Source organism: Pristiophorus japonicus, chromosome 17, assembly GCF_044704955.1.
Source record: "Pristiophorus japonicus isolate sPriJap1 chromosome 17, sPriJap1.hap1, whole genome shotgun sequence".
In the NCBI taxonomy this organism is placed as follows: Eukaryota; Metazoa; Chordata; class Chondrichthyes; family Pristiophoridae; genus Pristiophorus; species Pristiophorus japonicus.
In genome coordinates, this window is record NC_091993.1 from 7,293,658 (window position 1) to 7,312,965 (window position 19,308).

A 19,308-nucleotide genomic window follows, 5' to 3' on the forward strand; every position below is an offset into this window, starting at 1 on the left:
GTGTAATGTAGCCAAGTTTGCTGATGATACAAAGATGGGTGGGAAAGGAAATTGTGAGGAGGACACAAAAAATCTGCAAAAGGATATAGACAGGGTAAGTGAGTGGGCTAAAATTTGGCAGATAGAGTATAATGTGGGAAAATATGAGGTTATCCACTTTGGCAGAAAAAATAGAAACGCAAATTATAACTTAAACGGAGAAAAATTGCAAAGTGCTGCAGTACAGAGGGAACTGGGGGTCCTTGTGCATGAAACACAACAAGTTAGTATGCAGGTACAGCATTAACCCAGGAAGGCAAATGGAATGTTGGCCTTTATTGCAAGGGGGATAGAATATAAAAGCAGAGAAGTCCTGCTACAAATGTACAAGGTATTGGTGAGGCCACACCTGGAGTACTGCGTGCAGTTTTGGTCTCCGTATTTAAGGAAGGATATACTTGCATTGGAGGCTGTTCAGAGAAGGTTCACTAGTTTGATTCCAGAGATGAGGGGGCTGACTTATGAAAATGGGTTGAGTAGGTTGGGCCTATACACATTGGAGTTCAGAAGAATGAGAGGTGATCTTATCGAAACATATAAGATAATGAGGGGGCTCGACAAGGTGGATACAGAGAGGATATTTCCACTCATAGGGGAAACTAAAACTAGGGGACAGTCTCAGAATAAGGGTCTGCCCATTTAAAACTGAGATGAGGAGGAATTTCTTCTCTCAGAGGGTCATAAATCTGTGAAATTCTCTGCCCCAGAGGGTTGTGGAGGCTGGGTCATTGAATATATTTAAAGGCGGAGCTAGACAGATTTTTGAGCAATAAGGGAATAAAGGGTTATGGGGAGCGGGCAGGTAAGTGGAGCTGAGTCCATGATCAGATTAGCCATGATCTTATTGAATGGCGGAGCAGGCTCGAGGGGCCAAATAGCCTACTCCTGCTCCTATATCTTATGTTCTTATGTTATGTTCTCAAAGGGGGACCCCGGCTGGCATCCACCCATGCCAACCTCACGGTTTCCCGCATGGGGCATTAAGGGGTTGGCATGCACTGCAATGATGTCATTGACAGTTGTGCACCAGCCCGGGGGTGCCAAGCGTGGGGTGCAGCACTGCCGGGACAGCGCCTTCCAAACCTCCAGGGCAATTTCTCAGGTGGCGGTAGCTTCTTCCTCACCAGGCAGGGCCATTGCCCCGCCCCCCCCGCCTCCACCCCAACGGAGGCGCTAACAGGGCTATAAAAATGGGCAATTTTGCCCCCAGGGAGTTTGGTGCAGGTTGTGACCAGCTGGAGCAGATTCCCAAACAAAAGGGGCAAGATGGAAGTAGAGAGGTCAGTGAACAGCACATTAGAGATGTTAATCCTCAAGGTAAGGAAGCGATGGACGAGGAAGTCAGTAGAGGAGATGGGGATGAAGGGCTGTAACTGGGAAATGATAGAGAAGCAGGAGAAGACAATCTTGGCAACAGACTTGGTATGGCTGAACACCACTAGGCTTCGCCTCACCACTCACCGAGCAACCAGGGAGGTTCTTTTTGGGCTTAAATAAGTGAGCTGTGTCCTTGTGGAAGAAACTCCATCCTGGAACTGGCAAACAGAAACTCTACCGGTGTAGATTTCTCAAAAACAGGCTTTGGGCAGACAAACATAGTGCTGGATTCCTGCACGTTCTAAACTCTGCTGACCAAATCAATACCATATTGGTAAAAATCAATTCTACTAGAAATGATAAATTCTGTATGTAAATATTTTGCTGAAGAACAGGCTAATACAGAGGGTTGTGGAGAGCATTTAGAATGTCGGCAAAAAGGTCAGAAAAGAAAAACAAACATCTGAAAACACACACATCCAGATATCTTTTTAAAAAAAAGCTCTGAAAAAATGACCACTGCGCACTGTGTTACAGCGCTTTGACACAAGGTCCTTTTATAGTATTTCAGCACTGGTGCGCCCTTCAAACGTGCAGTTTTTGCCAGAAATCAGCATTTGGGCATTATTGAGAAGCCACAAATTTTAATGAGAATGTTTAATGTGATGCTTTGCACAAAAGCACAAACATCCAAAAGATGGAAACCTTGCTCTACAGAAGAACATAAGAAATAGGCGCAGGAGTAGGCTATTTGGCCCCTCGAGCCTGCTCCGCCATTCAATATCATGGCTGATCTGATCTTGGCCTCAACGCCACTTCCCCACCCACTCCCCATAACTCTGTACCCCTTTTTTCAATGAATGCACCACTGAATGAAAAGAAAGAAACTTCAAATGTGCTTACTGCCCAATGAGGATATTGAAGTCACAGATTAATGAGGCAGTAATGGTTGTGTTGCCAAATACATGCTCAAGGAGCAAAATATTCACAAGGCGACAGTTCTTTACATATCGGTCTTCTAAAGGAACACAGAAAACAAGGAGAAAAATGATCCGTCATCGGTTTGGCAAGAAATCCAGGAAGTTTTATTTCTATATAAAACCCTATTTTTAAACATGGTATGCAATGACTGCTGACGAAAAAACATTAGTGAGCTATTCTGAAAATATTTATTTATCACGTCACATTATTTATCACCTATCAATGAGAGCATTTCTTCAACTAATGAAGATGGCACTGAAACTTCCATCCCCACCCCATAGTTAGGGGCATGGAGTAGAGTCAATTAAAAAGCCTTAGGCGAAGGAGGATTTAAGAAACTACGTGGCATTGTTGATGATGCCTTACATCAAATGTAATAAACTGCATTTTAGTAGCCACACCTTCATTACTTGCGTGGCAAAACCGGTTTCGAACCATGGAAACGAACCCGAACCCCAGATGCAAATATTTTGTATATGTATGAAAGAGGGTTGCAAATATGTTATCTTCCACTTTTAAATCACCAAATGAGTTGCAAATTCTTTAAGCCTTTTGGAGAAGATCCCAATACACATCTTGAAGGTATACCTGCGATTTCGCACCTCCCTCACAAGGACACTGGTCACTCATTCATCATTGCTCTGCAGCCGTTTGAGCTTGATCCAACTGTTACCTTCCCTGTGCAGAATTTCAATTGCTTGAGCAGGCAGAATTTTATTTGCAACAATTGGACGTGAACTTACATCCCTATTTCCAAAACCTCAGTACTCGTGCCAATAAAATAATCCTCAATGTCAAGAACCCTCATATGTCAACTTGTAAAGAAAAGCAAAATTGATTATTTTTCTAAAAAAAGGCAAGAGATTGAATTGACCCCAACACCAAAAATCCATCTACACTTTAAAAACCCCTGAGGGTGGAATATTAGGTGAATGGCAAAAACATGCTCTCTAATTAACTGTGGCTTTCTAAAGAATAAGATAATAAAGTCTCAATTTTGTCACTTCATAAAGTTGTTATGGTAACATTGGTTTTAGGATGCCAGTTAAACTGTCATCTTTTCTGGCTGCTCATTTAATTATGAAAATAGGATAAAGTTGTTGCATTAATGTTTAAACTGATTCTTCCTTTAAGGTTACTGAAATATATATTAGTTGGAACATTTTATTAAAAAATTGACTGGAATGCTTGTTGAGCTTATAAAGTGATGAGTCACTGACAGTAATAATGTTGGGATTTTACAAAACAATACCAGATTGAAAGGTTAAAGAAAGTATTTAATTGGTCTTCAAGAATCTGTAAAATCAAAAAAAAATCTTTAAGAAAACTGCATTTTATTTTAATTTAAAAAAAAAGCAATTTCTGAAATGTGCAATGGTAAGATTGATTTGGAACTAGCTAGCAGCTTTAAACTTGCATTTAAGAAAGAAGGAAGTAAAGCGAAGGAAGGGAAGGAAAAAAAAAAGAAAAGGAAGGAAAGAAAAAAGGAAGGATTTCAGTGAATGTGGAGAAACTTGTCAGTCAATGCTTATCTAATCTAAACAAAACAACGAGTGACTAATTTTCTCAGCAACTAAATGAGAATCAACGAACAAATTTATTACAACCTCCTTTCCCCTCTCTTCATTCCCCCAGTGTTCTGTACTTCAGGTATATTTTATGCAGATTTAACATAATCTTGCTACCACTCCAGATAACATACAAGGCTGTAAACAAGGGTTCAATACCACCGTGAAAAGCTGCTAGCAATAGTCCACACCATTATTTCATTACACATTGTCAGAACACCCCAAGAACAAAAGCTTTCAATCTTGTTTCAGTTATCCGGATACATTTATAATTGCATCATTTTTAAAATCATGACACATTTTAATAACTTGCAATGAAACCAACACCTAAATGGATAGAATTAGACCATGCATGAATAATAATTTCTTCAGCTTTCAGAACTTAATTCACAGACTACATATCTTTTAGCCTTATTCCAATCTAAAGCCCGAGGAGCAATTACAGTGCCTCAAGTCGAGCGCTAATACAGCAAAGCTGCATTATTACCACTGATACAAATTCGGGTACAAACTAGGAAATAAAAGTAAAGCCATAAACCTCAAAGAAAAACACTTTTCTGTTACCAACATAACCCAAAGTAGTGGTTAAATAATGGCTCTTGTGCAGTTGTATATTCCGCCACATGAGCATTATTTTTTAAATCACAATACAAGCCATTCACCAGATTCACAGATCTGTTTTTCAGCATTTTAAATCAACATACATGAGCCTGAAAGAAATTATATTTTACCTACACGAACGTAACCAGAAGCAAATCTGAAACAGATCTGAAACCGCAGATCCTCCCAGTCACGCGGGTATGGAAAACAACTGCTCAGTGATGGACTCACTGAAACCAACTGTTTGTAGTCTATCACGAAGGCTGACTAAGTCACCAAACGCCTCTGGCCCAGTGGACACCTCACTCCTGTTTGAAAAGCAGTGGCAGCTGAAGGAAGAGATATTGATGGCTCACTAGTGATTCAACAGCTGAGAAACCATCGCTGTCTTCTTCTATTTCACCTGCATCAGCAAAGTCACAGCTTGTAAAAGCCCACATGGTGAGGCCTTTCAGGAGAACTCTTCACTCAAAGTACACGGCAACTTCTTCTCTGCTCACTTTAATGACCCCTAAATTCACATTTCAGATTTTGCTTCATCAGGTGATCCAAATATTCAACTAACAAAGAAAGCCAAAGCTTTTAGCCACAGCATTCACGGTACGTGGAAATAAGACTATGCAATTCAATAAATAGCAAGTGAAACCAGCTTTTCCAACAGCAGAATTATTTTAATTACAGGATCAACACTTGTGGTTATATTGTCAAGTTGTGTTGTAATCGAGAGTTTTAAGCCAGTGAGTCAAGAAACAATGGTAACCTCTAACGGCTAGGTTAAAATTCAGACAAAACAGGGGTGCATATTCACCACATAATATACTTCCATGACCTCATGATTTATTACTGTATCTAAATGATTATCCCAGAAGCACAAAGACAGCAAGATTTTAAAAAGGCACTTGACCACGAGAGCTGTATTCCTAGCTCTATTTATCAAATCATACATTAAGTTGAAATTATTTTAACTTGATCATGCTAAATAAACAATTCTATGGCACAACAAATCTAGTCGAAAACAACTGTGGGTGGATTAATGGGGTTACCATGTTGTCACATTTTTCAAGAGTAAAATGAAGAAAGATTCCTAAAGCTCTTTGTGCTGCTCAAGAGTGTGCATGACATCACTGGGGTTTATTGAGCAGAGAGCTAATCAATGAGCGTCATTAAGCCTCATCAGCAAGCTCTCAAATAAAAGCATGAATTAGATTGCTCTCCTTGACAGTAGGAGTCATGACCTACCATAAGAACTAGGTTGATGACTGTACATTGAGGAGATGAGTCCAAGTAGTCTCCAGATTTCATGAGCAAGGACTTACACATTCAAAATAAAAAAATCAAAAATAAATGCTTCAGCACTTCTGCAATGTTGTGTCTGCAGAAATAGCATATTATAATGTGACAGCGGAAAGCAAGAAAAAAAAAACAGGAGACAACTATGAATTGTAAGCACTCTCAAAAAAGCATGGCAGCAAATATCAAATACAGCATGTGAATAATTTCTTTGATCACACTTGCAAACACAACAAAAACAGGAAAAAAAATCAATACTTGCATTGCACGAGTGAAGATTTCTCCTCAGCATTATTTATAGTGAAAACGTACACACATTTAAAGATTCTACTACAGACACCACAAGAAGGAAATCTTCTGCCAACGCAGTAATTGTAAATCCATTTGTTTTGGAGGGGGGAGTGTGAAAGAGAAGAAATAGACCCGAGTAAATGGAACTCCATAGAGTGAGATGCATTAAGCCAGGGCTCTGCCTGGAAGCTCAGTGAATGAAGTTCACGAGAAATGCATTATCAAAATGCATGCTGTGTGGATCCACCAATACAAATCTGCACATTTGGAAGGCTTACATGAAAAAAATGCCACTGTTCCCCTTTTTAGGGTTCCTACCAACGCAGTCACACATTCCCCAGCTGAGCAGGTGGGAATCCATCTATAATTGCCACTTTATAACTCTTCTCAGAAGAAGTGGGCAATAGGAGATTGTGCCGGCCCACCCATCTTCTCGGAGAAATGCTTCAACACTCCACCGCCCACCCCCTGCCAAGAATCTAAGAGGACGGTGGAATTGTGGGCACGAACACAGTGGTGATACACGCTGGCACACCAACCTGCTCGGCCAGGAATCACCTACAAAATGATGCTGCATTATATCTGCAATTTCTGTCAATCCACAGAATATAAAAGTAAATGTTAATCCAAACCATTTATCATGACCGACACAAGGTTTTGTTCATTCCTTTCCTCGTTTATTCATTTTCTTCCCTCCAAGTCAATCCCGTCTAGTCCGCTTCCTTCTCCCAACCCAAGATTCATATTTTACTTCTTCGGGCAGAAAAGAAAAATGGCAAAGCCCACAGAGCTCGCCACGAATGCTACATTCCCACTATTTGATTGACGGGACAGCAGCTGTACTTTTTTACCCTCCTTCAGACATCCCAAGCAAGACAGAATGTTTTTTTGAAGTCATCTGGAGCAGCCCAATCGCCGTCAAATGAGGTTTGTGAACCTAGTTGTGAATTAAAACACTTTCGATCTAATCCTCACAGTACCAGTACTTTGGAGCCTACTGAAGGTATAGGATAGGAGCAGGATACACGACTGCCAATTGAGACCTGTCATTTATTTGCTGCAACCAAGCTCAACACAACTCATTAGTCTCAGTTCAAGTCATGAGTAATAGAAACATTCTACAGCACAATTTGCAGCTGTGTGTTCATAGAATATGCTTGGTTCATATATTTTATAAATACAGTACTTTACAGTAATATGGGAAATTGCACAAGGGACTTTCAGCTCTGCACAACCAATTCTGGAGCTCATCTCAATAAAAGGTCTGGTGACATAAATGGTAGGGAAATTAATCTAGTGCGATAGAGGCAGGAAAATAAATGGATTTGTTTTTTTGGAATGCCTATTAGCAGAATGCAGAGTTCCTATTTCAGGATTTCCACCCATCTTGTTTTTGACCGAAAGTCAAATGTATCTGGACATTTCGGAAGTGAAAACTAGACACGAAGGGGGCAAAATTTCCCTTTTTCACAGCACCTTCGGGGAGCAAGGCAGTTTTCGCTTGGGGGAGGGCTTCAGAGGCAAGAACCCGGCAGAGCTATGCCCTGCGGTTAGCGCCCCGGGCTGCTGCGTAACCGGCGATGACGTTGTTGAGGTGCGCGCTGACCCTTTAATGCCCTGCGGGGGAAATCGCCCCGTTAGCGTGGGCTGATGTCAATGCCAGCTTCGCGAGTCGCAAAGCAGGCCAACATCCGCTCTCGTGGCGCTGCTTAAAGTGGAGGCCTGCAGCACCCCGGGCCGCCATCTTTGTCCGTCGGCCGACTTTTGGGACTCAGAAGGTTGTGCAGAGAATCGAGCACAAAAATCTAGGCGGACACTCCAGTGCAGTGTTGAGGGAGTGCTGCACTGTCGGAGGTGCAGTCTTTCAGAGGAGACGTTAGAACAGACGGGGCCTCAGTTTCTCAGGTGGACGTAAAAGATCCCATGGCACGATTTTGAAAAGCAAGAGAGTTATCCCCGGTGTCCTGGCCAATATTTATCCCTCAATCACAATCGCACAAACAGATTATCTGATCATGATCACATTGCTGTTTGTGGGAGCATGCTGTGCAAATTGGCTGATGCGTTTCCTACATTACAACAGTGACTACACTTCAAAAAAGTACTTAGTTGGCTGTAAAGCGCTTTGGGACGTCCTGAGGTCATGAAAGGCGCTATATAATTACAAGTCTTCCTTTTAAAAGTATTTGAATCAAAACCTTTTGATTCAGGTGACAGAATCCCAACCAACTAATCCAAACCATTTGCCTACCTTTACTCTACTTCACAAAATAGAAGAGACATTTAGGAATACACTACATGGCTGTGGCACACTTGGGGATTTCAATTATGTCAAACCTCAAATGTAAAGATCAAACAAAAGTCAGGCAATATTAGCTAACCAGTCAGCATGGTTAATTCATCTGGGACACAGTGCCTGGATTCTACTGCGGATAAAATAGACTGATTTTTGATTTTCCGTTATTGAATGTTGCTATTGTAGCTTGTTACCTTTAATTAGGATTGGCAACTGAGTTTTAGTCCACAGCACAGATTGCAATTGGTAAGGGAGAAGGGTGCCCTTCCCACCTCAAGGCTGACACTAGACGAACTTTATAAATCAGCAAATACAAGTTGACAAAAAGAGCATTATATTGAGAAATACTTTTTTGGGAAGCTAGTTGCTGTATACAAGAGGGTAAAGTCCCCAACAGGGAGCCACACTCAAAGGGAGCACAGGTCAGAGATCGGGCTACAACACCCCAGCAACAATCCTCCGACTTGTGCTCCTTTTGAGCGCTGCTCTGCCTGGGAGCACGGGATCAGTGAATTTACCCGATCATATGAAGCCACTCCAATCTAATAGGAAAACTCAGGCTTATAATTGATACTTTAGACATTCTTTGAACACCTTTAGCTCAGTTTCAAGGCGCTGAATCATATTTATTGGATATTCCTAATAAATGGAATATCATAGAGGTGCTCATCAATCTCCCATGGCATTGCACACAGAGTCAAGACCAATTTGAATATTTTAGGTTAAGCAGGGTTAGAGCGTGGAAGATAATGGCACCTTAATAGATAATCAAAATGAGAAGAATGGGAAGAGAATTGAGAAGAAATGGGGAAGGTAGAAGGGAGGTGAGGCAGGAGAGGAGCGAGAGACAGAGCGAGAGATAGAGCGAGAGACAGAGCGAGAGACAGAGCGAGAGACAGAGATTAGCAGAGAAGGGGGCAGAGGAGATAGCACCTGGGAGGGAAGGAGGGAGGAATTTCTGAGGAAGGGGGATTCGGATCAACAGGAGAAGGAGGATTGAACTACGGAGCAGCCAGCAATTGAGGAGCCAGTGGGTGGTGGTGTGAATAGGAAATGCAGTTAGGAAGGGGGCTTACTGTAAAAAGGGGGAAAAAGAGACAAGAGGTTAAAATCTTGCTGAGTGGTGGAAAGGTTTCAGACAAAAATCTTGCTCAATGTGTATGGGGGGGGGGCGCAAGAGCTTGTTCAGCCAGGAGGGGAAAGAGAGGGGGCAGTTATACCCGAGAGACTGTTTGTTTGTTTGATGGCCATTGAATAATGTTCAGTCAGACCCCCTTTGTAATCAATTGGTCACCAAATGGTATGTGTATTGCCCCACTCTGTTACAATCCTCAGGCCACTCACCATTTTCAATATATTTTAGATGACTTGTATCACGCTCATCATGAACATGACCTGGACCCTGTAGATGTGTTACACTTTCACCTGTAATAATTACAACAATTTCCAGCAGAGCAGAATGGAAAGTTCCCAGACTACAAGTACCCATGTCTTATCAAGTGACTGAAGCTACACTGATATTATCCTACATGACTTTTGCACTCATGCCATCGCTTAAGAGATTACAAATAAATTCCATAATCATATCTGAAATTACTGAGAAATTATCATTGTCTCCCCCACATACAGCTTCACTGTGATAATCACAATCAAGGCAACTGACAGTGAATGAGCCCAAGAAAACTCAATTTCAGAAAGAAAAATTAATCTTTGAATGCTAGCAATAGGATGAAAATAACCTCAACGTTAATCCTAATGAGAAAACTGCCACATATTATGGGCTCTTGTATCTGTTGCAAGTAATTGAAGTACTCAAAGATCCCCTGTGCAGTATTATGTGAAGACATTCATATCCAGAGAACATCTTGCAGTGGCGAAAGTGCTAGAAGCAAAACTTAAACTGACTCAAAAGGTTCCAGAAAAGAAAAGGCTACACTGATAACTTTCAGAAGAAGATAATGGAGGCTGCAGAGCATTAGTAAAATGGAGCAGCTAGCTGCATGCGAAGTAAAGCCCAATGTTCACCTGGCAAAGAGAACTCTTGGAGAACTTGCATTCTTCAAGCAAAACTCAGCATGGTCCAAAGGACAAGCAGCCCAAATTCAAAATGCTGCTTGACTGGTTGTTGATCAGTTTGGCAAAAAAATAATTAAAATCAGCACCATTAAAAAAAAATCAACTACAAAGCACAACATATGCCACAGAAACAAAGCTAAGTTCAAGGCCGTTGAGCTTTCAATGCGTGACCGAAATGGACAATTAATTGCCATTCATTGGTCCAGAGAAGAATGCCAACATCCAGGGCTTTTGTGAAAGGAACACAGAAGATACAAGTCACCACTATTCAGAGTATGTGTAACATTGTAATAAGCTGAGATGGACTTGCTCCAAAGGCCAGAAGAGGAAGTCTGCAGCAAAAGTAACAATTGACCATGAATGGTGCTACCACAGATGGCTAACTTCAATAAAGATGAAAGTGATAACTAAACAGCAGACTCTACCACAGATGGAAAAAAAATGGTCTTCCTTATTACCATGTATAACTGGAAAGATTGGATCATTGGCAAACTGGTGCTGTCGTCAATCAAGGAGATTTGGTGTCATTGCAAGGTGTAAAGGATAGGATGTACTTTTAATTCCTAAATCTTTAATGCAAGTGCACAAACTGAACAGTGTCAAACATGTCTTCTGAAACACATCACCAGCTAAAATACCTTAAGAGGCCTGCCTTTGCTTCTTCAAATTCCCAAGTGGCATGAGAGTACTTAACGTTATGGTTAGGGGGCTGTAGGAATCCTGAATGTCAGAAAGCGTGCATATTGTCACCACAGGTGGCAGAGTATGGAAGACTACCCACTGGAGGTGGGATAAGAAAGAATGCAGCCATAACATACGTAGTGTGGGGGAGCTTGGGCCCTCAACAGCTTATTCAACAAAATGTAAACATACAAAAAAAACACAAGATGAGGCCAGTAAAGGGAGCATTAAAGATCCAGATAGAACTGTGTGATCTTTGGACAGCAATGATAAAAAAAAAGCCCTTGGCTCTGACCCTGAATGATGACAGTCATAACAGGTGCTGATCACATACCCTGCACTTGTGTTTTTTTTATTGTTCCACTGGAATTTTATTTCACTATTGAAGGCATGTTTAAGTCACCATTAAGACACTCTCTGGACGGTATCTTGCATCAGAAAATATTGGCAAAACACTTGATTTACCATACAGTATTGTTCTGCTGTATTCCAAAAAAGTGCATGTTATATCATTTTCAAAATATTTATGGGGAAGTATGTGAAAAATTACAATAGTATAGTAATTTTTAGCAGATTGTGTTATACAGTACATATATGAATAACTTGTCCACATTCTAGTCACTGCAGATAAAGAGGACTGGTATTTATCCACTATTTATGGAGTTAACCTACATTTTTAAGGTTAAATGGACAAGCACAATATGAAATAAAATAAGGTGGAAACACTCTATTCAAATCTCAACCAAACTTTCCAGCACCTTCGAAGTCAGCACTATTCAATATGATAGCAACATAACACTGAAAAAGTTATACAAATACACACACACACGCATCCACACATCTCTGTGCAGGAGGATTTTTTTTTGAACTAATACCCTCCTCCTGCCAGCTGACACAAGGTCTTGCTCGGTCAACCAAATCTTAAAAACAATTTTTTAAAACATTTTTTTTTTAAAAACATATCTTTTCCCACAAAATGATACAAAATCATATAGCAAAATTCAACAGCCACAACGTCAGCAGTAAGAAAAACCTAGCAGTATATTGAACTTCAACAGCTAAATGAACAAAGCGAAAAAGGCACATATCACGAAAAATAAAAATTGAGTGTTGATGGCTGTAAAATATTCAAGGTTCAGTGCGAGTTTATAATTGACTTCAGATTCATTCACGTGGTTTATGAGATCATTTGGATCTCTCAAGTGTGTTACAACCTTCCCAGCCATCTGTTAGCCCCGATATAAGTTCGAGGATGTTTCTGTATTTAAAGGTGTAGCCTAACCAATCCCAGTGCATCTAACGAAGTTGACTGCAAGCTTAAGAGAAATTGTTCACCTTGTGGTTCTAACACTTTAAGCCACCCCAGGTTATTCCCATACCCTGCTTTGCAGTAACACCATCATCATCATCATCAAAGATGGGAGGAAAAGCAATGTGTGAGGACACAAAAAATCTGCAAAAGGATGTAGACAGGCTAAGTGAGTGGGCAAAAATTTGGCAGATGGAGTATAATGTTGGAAAGTGTGAGGTCATGCACTTTGGCAGAAAAAAATCAAAGAGCAGGTTATTATTTAAATGGAGAAAGATTACAAAGTGCTGCAGTACAGTGGGACCTGGGGATACTTGTGCATGAAACACAAAAGGTTAGTATGCAGGTACAGCAAGTGATCAGGAAGGCCAATGGAATCTTGGCCTTTATTGCAAAGGAGATGGAGTATAAAAGCAGGAAAATCTTGCTACAGTTGTAAGGGTATTGGTGAGGCCACACCTGCAATACTGCATGCAGTTTTGGTTTCCATATTTGCGAAAGGATATACTTGCTGTGGAGACAGTTCAGAGAAGGTTCACTAGGTTGATTCCGGAGATGAGGGGGTTGTCTTATGAGGAAAGGTCAAGTTGGTTGGGTCTTTACTCATTGGAATTCAGAAGAATGAGAGGTGATCTTCTCGAAACGTATAAGATTATGAGGGGGCTTGACCAGGTGGATGCAGAGAGGATGTTTCCACTGATGGGGGAGACTAGAACTAGAGGGCATAATCTTAGAATAAGGGGCCGCCAAGTTAAAACTGAGATGAGGAGAAATTTCTTCTCTGAGGGTTGTGGATCTGTGGAATTCACTGCCTCAGAGAGCTGTGGAAGCTGGGATATTGAATAAATTTAAGACAGAAATAGACAGTTTCTTAAGTGATAAGGGGAAAAGGGTTTATGGGAAGCGGGCAGGGAGGTGGACCTGAGTCCATGATCGGATCAGCCATGATCGTATTAAACTGTGGAGCAAGCTCAAGGGGCCGTATGGCCTTCTCCTGCTCCTATTATTTATGTTCTTATGATCTTATAGGCAGTCCCTCGAAACGAGGATGACTTGCTTCCACGCCAAAAAGGGATGAGTTCAAAAGGTGTTTCAGTGAAGGACCTAATATTTCAAATCCTGAACTACATCTTGAAAAGGTGGAAGATGCCTGTGCGTGGATTTTTTTTACGTGAGGTGGCCATTGCACACCAGCCACCACACAGGCTTGACAGAACTAGGTCTTGGTCCAGTGGCAAGGATTACCCAAGACGACTGGAGACAAGCGCTGCTGCACGGACCCAGTGCGCGCACATATCGCAATGTGGCTGGCCCGCGCTGCCCCTGGTCCCTCGCCTCTTCTGGGCCCCAAACTCACGCCTTTCCCGGGTCCCATTCATATCCCTCTACATTCTCTCACCACTCCTGCTGTACCTGCCCACGCTCCAATCACCGACCTGGACCTTGATGACGTCCCTCTTTGCAGTAACAGAGGACCATTGGCAGAGGCTTGTAAGCAGGTACAGAAAGAAAACATTTGCATTTGAATGGTCAGAATATCTCAGCATTTCATAGCCAATGAATTACAGTCACCATTGTTATGTAGGCCAAAGCAGCAGCCAAAAACACACAGCAAGCTGCCTCAAACAGAAATTGAGCTGGTGTTTTTTGGTGGTGTTAGCGTTTGAGCAATGTTGGCCAAGACACCAGGAAAACTTGCTCTTCAAATAGTGCCATGGGATCTTTTATCTGAACAGGAGGCTACACGGACGCGTCAGCCGAGGTGGTGTGCTTATATTCTGGAATGGAGTCTGAACCCACAATCTTCTGGGTGCCACAGGAGGAAAATCAGGAATCGGAGTTTGCGTGCAAAAAATAATGCAATAAAGATCCTGATGGGAGCCGAGTAGTTTAGTCTGGAATGCAGATATATGGAAATGTGACATGTTCCTTTTCTTTAATGTACCAGCACCTACTTTACAAGAACAAAAATTAAATGGTAATCATATCGTCATGTTCCATTTCATTCCATCGGGGGCGGGGCGGGGTGGAGTGGTTATGTTAGATTTAGCAGAGAGCAGCGTATGGAGTTAGCACTGAATCAGCCGATATTTATGCCTCTCTCTACTAATGGTCAGCCCCAGAAACTGCTTCGAGCTACTACACAAATTACATCATCAACACTCACTGCTAAAGAGAAAGTGTTGAAAATTGACAAATGGAAAGAACAAACAAAATGAAATTGCAACAGTTCAACTTTCAAGAATGGCTTCATTGGCAAGAAGCTTTCCCAGTGGGTAGCACTCTTGCTTCCGAGTCATAAGATTGTAAGTTCAAGTCCCATTCCAGAAACTTAAGCATAAAGGTCTAGGCCGACATTCTAGTGCAGTACTGCACTGTTGGAGGTGCCGTCTTTCGGAGGAGACATTAAACTGTGATCCTGTCTGCCCTCTCGGGTGGATGCAAAAAATCCCTTGCCACTATTTGGAGGAAGAGCAGGGGAGTTATCCCCAGTGTCCTGGCCAATATTTATCCCTCAATCAACATCACTAAAACAAATTATCTGGTCATTACCATATTGCTGTTTGTGGAAGCTTGCTGTGCGCAAATTAGCTGCTGCATTACGGCAGCGTCTACACTTCAAAAGTACGTCATTGACTAGAAAGTGCTTTGGAACATCCTGCGGTCATGAAAGGGGCTATATAAATGCAAGTTCTTTCTTTCTAAGTAGGCTGTACAATACAGATATTTGTATAATCATCTTATTTATTTAGTGACTGGTTGATGGAATCATTCCATTATTGTGATGGTTTTCAGAAGAACATTTTATTTCAAACATAACTCCATTCCTTCCCCTGATGCAGTGTTTCATAATGGTCTCTGGTACCTTAAGTGCTGGCAGTCTACAGTTCCATCACCGATGTTGCTATTCTTCATATGTATACCTCAATGGCTAGTCAGGAGCATATTCATCTATAGACAGCATTGTGCACAGAGCAGATTAGCTGGGGCTTTCCACTTCTATGCTCATGGGTAATATCATGGGTTGTGAGCACACAAGCGGAAAACCCTGGCCATCACACCCAATGTCTAAACTTTGACATTTTTTAAAACAGCTATCACTGTCAGAAGTGGGAAACCTAAACCAGGGTGTTAAGGCCAATTGTAGCACCTCCACTGTACCTTGGCTGTGATTAAATCAAGTGTAGACTGGTGATCCACTCTTGAAAATATCTTGGTTGTACTGCTCAGTTCCGTACCACAATGGTTTTACATACTGCGCATTGGGGAAGCCTAGAAAACATATGTTATTCTGAATTCAGTCTCCTTCCGAATTTGGCAAGAAGATCAGATGAAATCAAGTGGACATGGTGTCATTTGACGAGGTGTTGCGCCACTGGTGGGACCCACAAGCTGGTCACTCATCAGAAAAACAAAAGGTGCATTGCCCGAGATTGTCCGTCTGTTAATATCAAGTGACACAAAATCGGGGGGAGGCCTTGTGCCCGTGATTTTTCATTCAGCCACCCGCATGGGCGCAGGGATTCAGAAATTTCCATCTCTTGTAATTTAAAAATTTATATGAGGATTCAGTTTTTGTTTGCAGTAGAGAATTGCAGCTCTTGTGTGTACTTTATTGTGTAGCTATAAAATAATCCACACCACAAAAATTATTTAAGTCAGTTCTGACTGGAGAGTACTGGTCCTAACTTCCTGATCACTGGGTCCTAAATCACTGATTAATAGGCTACTTAGTTTGACTGGTTAAATAAGCTTCAGCAAAAAATATTCGTTCCCTCAAGAATGTGAACTACAGTAGCCTAGTGTGTGGGTCTGTTTAGCACACCGGCACAACATTGTCAGACTTTTTGGAATGCTGTCACTTAGTTTTCAGTACAGCATGAAGGTGGATATGCCAAGTTTTTGTACTTGTGTCTACTTGAGCTATTAAAAAACACACCAAGCACAATAATCGCAGATTTTGTTCTTCCAATTTTGGGTTGTGTCAAAAGAGGGTGTTTTAAACTATATAACACTATTTGATTGCAGTCTGTCGCTAGTAATGGTGCAACAATGTGAGAATATGAAGTGAAAAGCATCCCACGTGAACTGTATCGGTACAATAACAGAGTATATTGGCTCCAGTGGGAATCTCTCCCCACCCCACAGCATATTGATACAAATAAGCAAAAATGAGCCAAGTGATAATCCCATACTGCTCTACAAATGTTCATTTTAAGCTCTGCAGTAACTGAGCAATCGTTGGACAGGCAGGGAGAATGCATTATATCAGGACTGGAAAGAATTGGCCTAGCATTTCTAGGATTACCACAGGATGCACACATTTCCCCAATACCATTGATGGAAAAATCCAAAGTCCATATTCTTTGGAATTATTTTCAATTTACACGCACTTAAGTAAAACAAACAGGAAAATCCTAATTTCATTGCCCGCCGTAACCCTCTTTATCCTTGGGTTAATTTTTGGTAGTTGTTCTTTAATTGCTTTTTCTCTTTCCTGTTTCCTCCCAACACTTCATTCCACTTCAGTTGCAGTTTATGCTTGCTTTTTTTAAAAAGCATTGTTTTGATTCTTTCTCCTTTTGATTTGACTCTTAACCCCTGACCTTTCCCTCCACTTGTCCCAAAGCTATCTTGCCACAACAGCGGGTAGTAAAGGTCCTGGCTGGAGTCAGGCTCCACCAGAACAGACAGACAGTCTGTGATCGGGTGCAAAGGCTTCCTCACTTCATATTATGTTTTAGCCCCTGATCACATTACACAGAAATCTCAAAGATTTAATCTATCAGCCTTGCAGCTTAACAAACCCACTGACTGGTTTCAAGCCTCAGATTTCTAGTATTTGAACCCCTGAAGTATTTGCCATATTAATTAAGATATAATAGAAAGTAGGAGTACAAAATAGCTATTTTAATTATGTTGACTAAAATAGGAGCAATAAAGGATGCTAGCTGCTACTTGTACATACAAATCGAGTTCATCAAAACAAAATCACAATCACTCTCATCTAAAGAAATGCAGAGTGAAATCTTCACATTCTGTCCTTAACCATATGAAAGTCCCATGAACAACAACAGAGTAAATACGTACTTGAACTGATCTCACAATGTTTTCCAGCTGTTTTCTTCCACAGCGACAACTATCACTGCAGAATAGAAAACCAGGACCAAAATAGTCCTTGCGTTACAAAGCACAGTTAGAAGTCAGTATCTTTTTTGTGCTGTAGATAAGAGCCTGAATTCTGACAGGAATTAACAGCTACAAACCTCACCACAATGTACAACTCAAAAACACCAGATGCAGGTGCAGAAAGTTAAATCTACAGCCGAAATGTGCAATGAAAAGGCACATGCTCTGTTACAAACATAGCAACTTTTTCAAGCCTATGCTGGTTACATTGTTGTAAAGTATATGCTACTAATGTGGTACATGAGGAGCTGTAGATCAGTTGGTTTGAAAGGTACAAATACTGATTTACAGTATGCTACACGTCCTTTATATTGATTCTATGTATGCCAGAACATGGTTACTCTAATTAAAATAATTGCACCAGCCAGATGGTGTAAGCACCAATTCAGCAAAATTGTACAACCTTCTAAAAACAATTGTTAATTATATTTATAACACAACTTCATTCTTAAACATTGCCAATTAGCAGAAAGCATTTTGCAATTGTTTTCCAAAATACTTTCATGTTCAATTTTTCACAACTGAATACACTAGTGTGTAAATAAGGAAAGGATTTGCATTAATCGGTCACATCCTCAGGACATCCCAAAACACTTCACAACCCAATCTACAACTTTGTTATTGATTAAAAAAAAAGTTCAGTGTGCAAAAAAAAAAAATCAGGAATGTGTTATGCAAATGTATGGGGTACACTGAATTGAACACTAGTATACAGCTAAGAAAACTCCAAAAAGAAAATTTTCCATAGCAATTCAAAAACCCATCTATAAACTATTTAAAAATGTTAGTGTACAAAAGAAAACTCTACTTAAAAAAAAAGAGAACATTACCCATAGTTGGTTCCTTAATATAACACTCAAAGAAGATAATTTACACTACTGCAGAAGTTCCTAGCTCTGACATTTGGGTTGTATGGAGTCTATGTACCAGAAGATTCAGTTGTGGGCCGTAGGCACAATATGCTATTCTGATAATCGACATCGACTTCTTAGTGTATCGTGATTATTCTCCAATAGTTTCTAGCATATCTCAAAAAATAATTTTCCTGTATTTAATGGTCGAAGAATGCTAACCTTTTATCTCTCATGAGTAGGGAACCATTACATCCCAAATACTTGATGCAGGACTAGATACATGTGCACATTATTATACCACGGTAACATTGATCAAACCCTTATGTTTATACAATCCTTCCATTGATCTACACAAGGCTGGAACTCACTAGTTACTTCCCATATCAAAAACATAAATCTGGGTTTATTTTATGTTGATTTTCAAATCTGAACCTTATTGTAAATAAAACTAAGCAAACCACATTTTGCATTTATTCAGGACTGCGTAGAGAATTTGAAGATTCTGTCTGCATTTTGCAGTCTAGAATAAACCATACAACATATAAATTGGAATTTTGTATGCTGCACCTTTGTATAGCTAACTTATTAATACAATCAAAACTAATTTTGCGTTGGAACCTTTCATTACAATGCTTTTTACAATAGGTTAGAATGAGCCAGAATTCAGTATGCTCTATGCATTTTAAAAACTGACAATATTAGCACAGAGCCAGACAAACACAAGAACATTAGACAATTCGAGCCGTAGATTATTCCACTGCAAAATCAGGTAACTTAATGCCCCTTTTATCCCATTTCATTGGATAAAGCTATGGC

At 40.7% G+C, this 19,308-nt stretch overlaps 1 protein-coding gene across 12 annotated transcripts in view; it reads right to left on the reverse strand.

The window, feature by feature from the left end:
• Positions 1-19,308, reverse strand: part of mef2aa (myocyte enhancer factor 2aa) — a 247,731-nt gene that overhangs the window by 174,475 nt on the left and 53,948 nt on the right. Inside the window, exon 1 of one of the 12 annotated variants that reach the window (XM_070858307.1) lies at positions 4,641-4,754. The exons of 10 other annotated variants lie outside the window; for them this stretch is intronic. The gene's annotated coding sequence lies outside the window, so the exon portion shown is untranslated. Of the gene's footprint in view, positions 1-4,636; positions 4,755-19,308 lie in introns of those variants that run through there. One more of the 12 variants, XM_070858308.1, reaches the window with a different exon arrangement.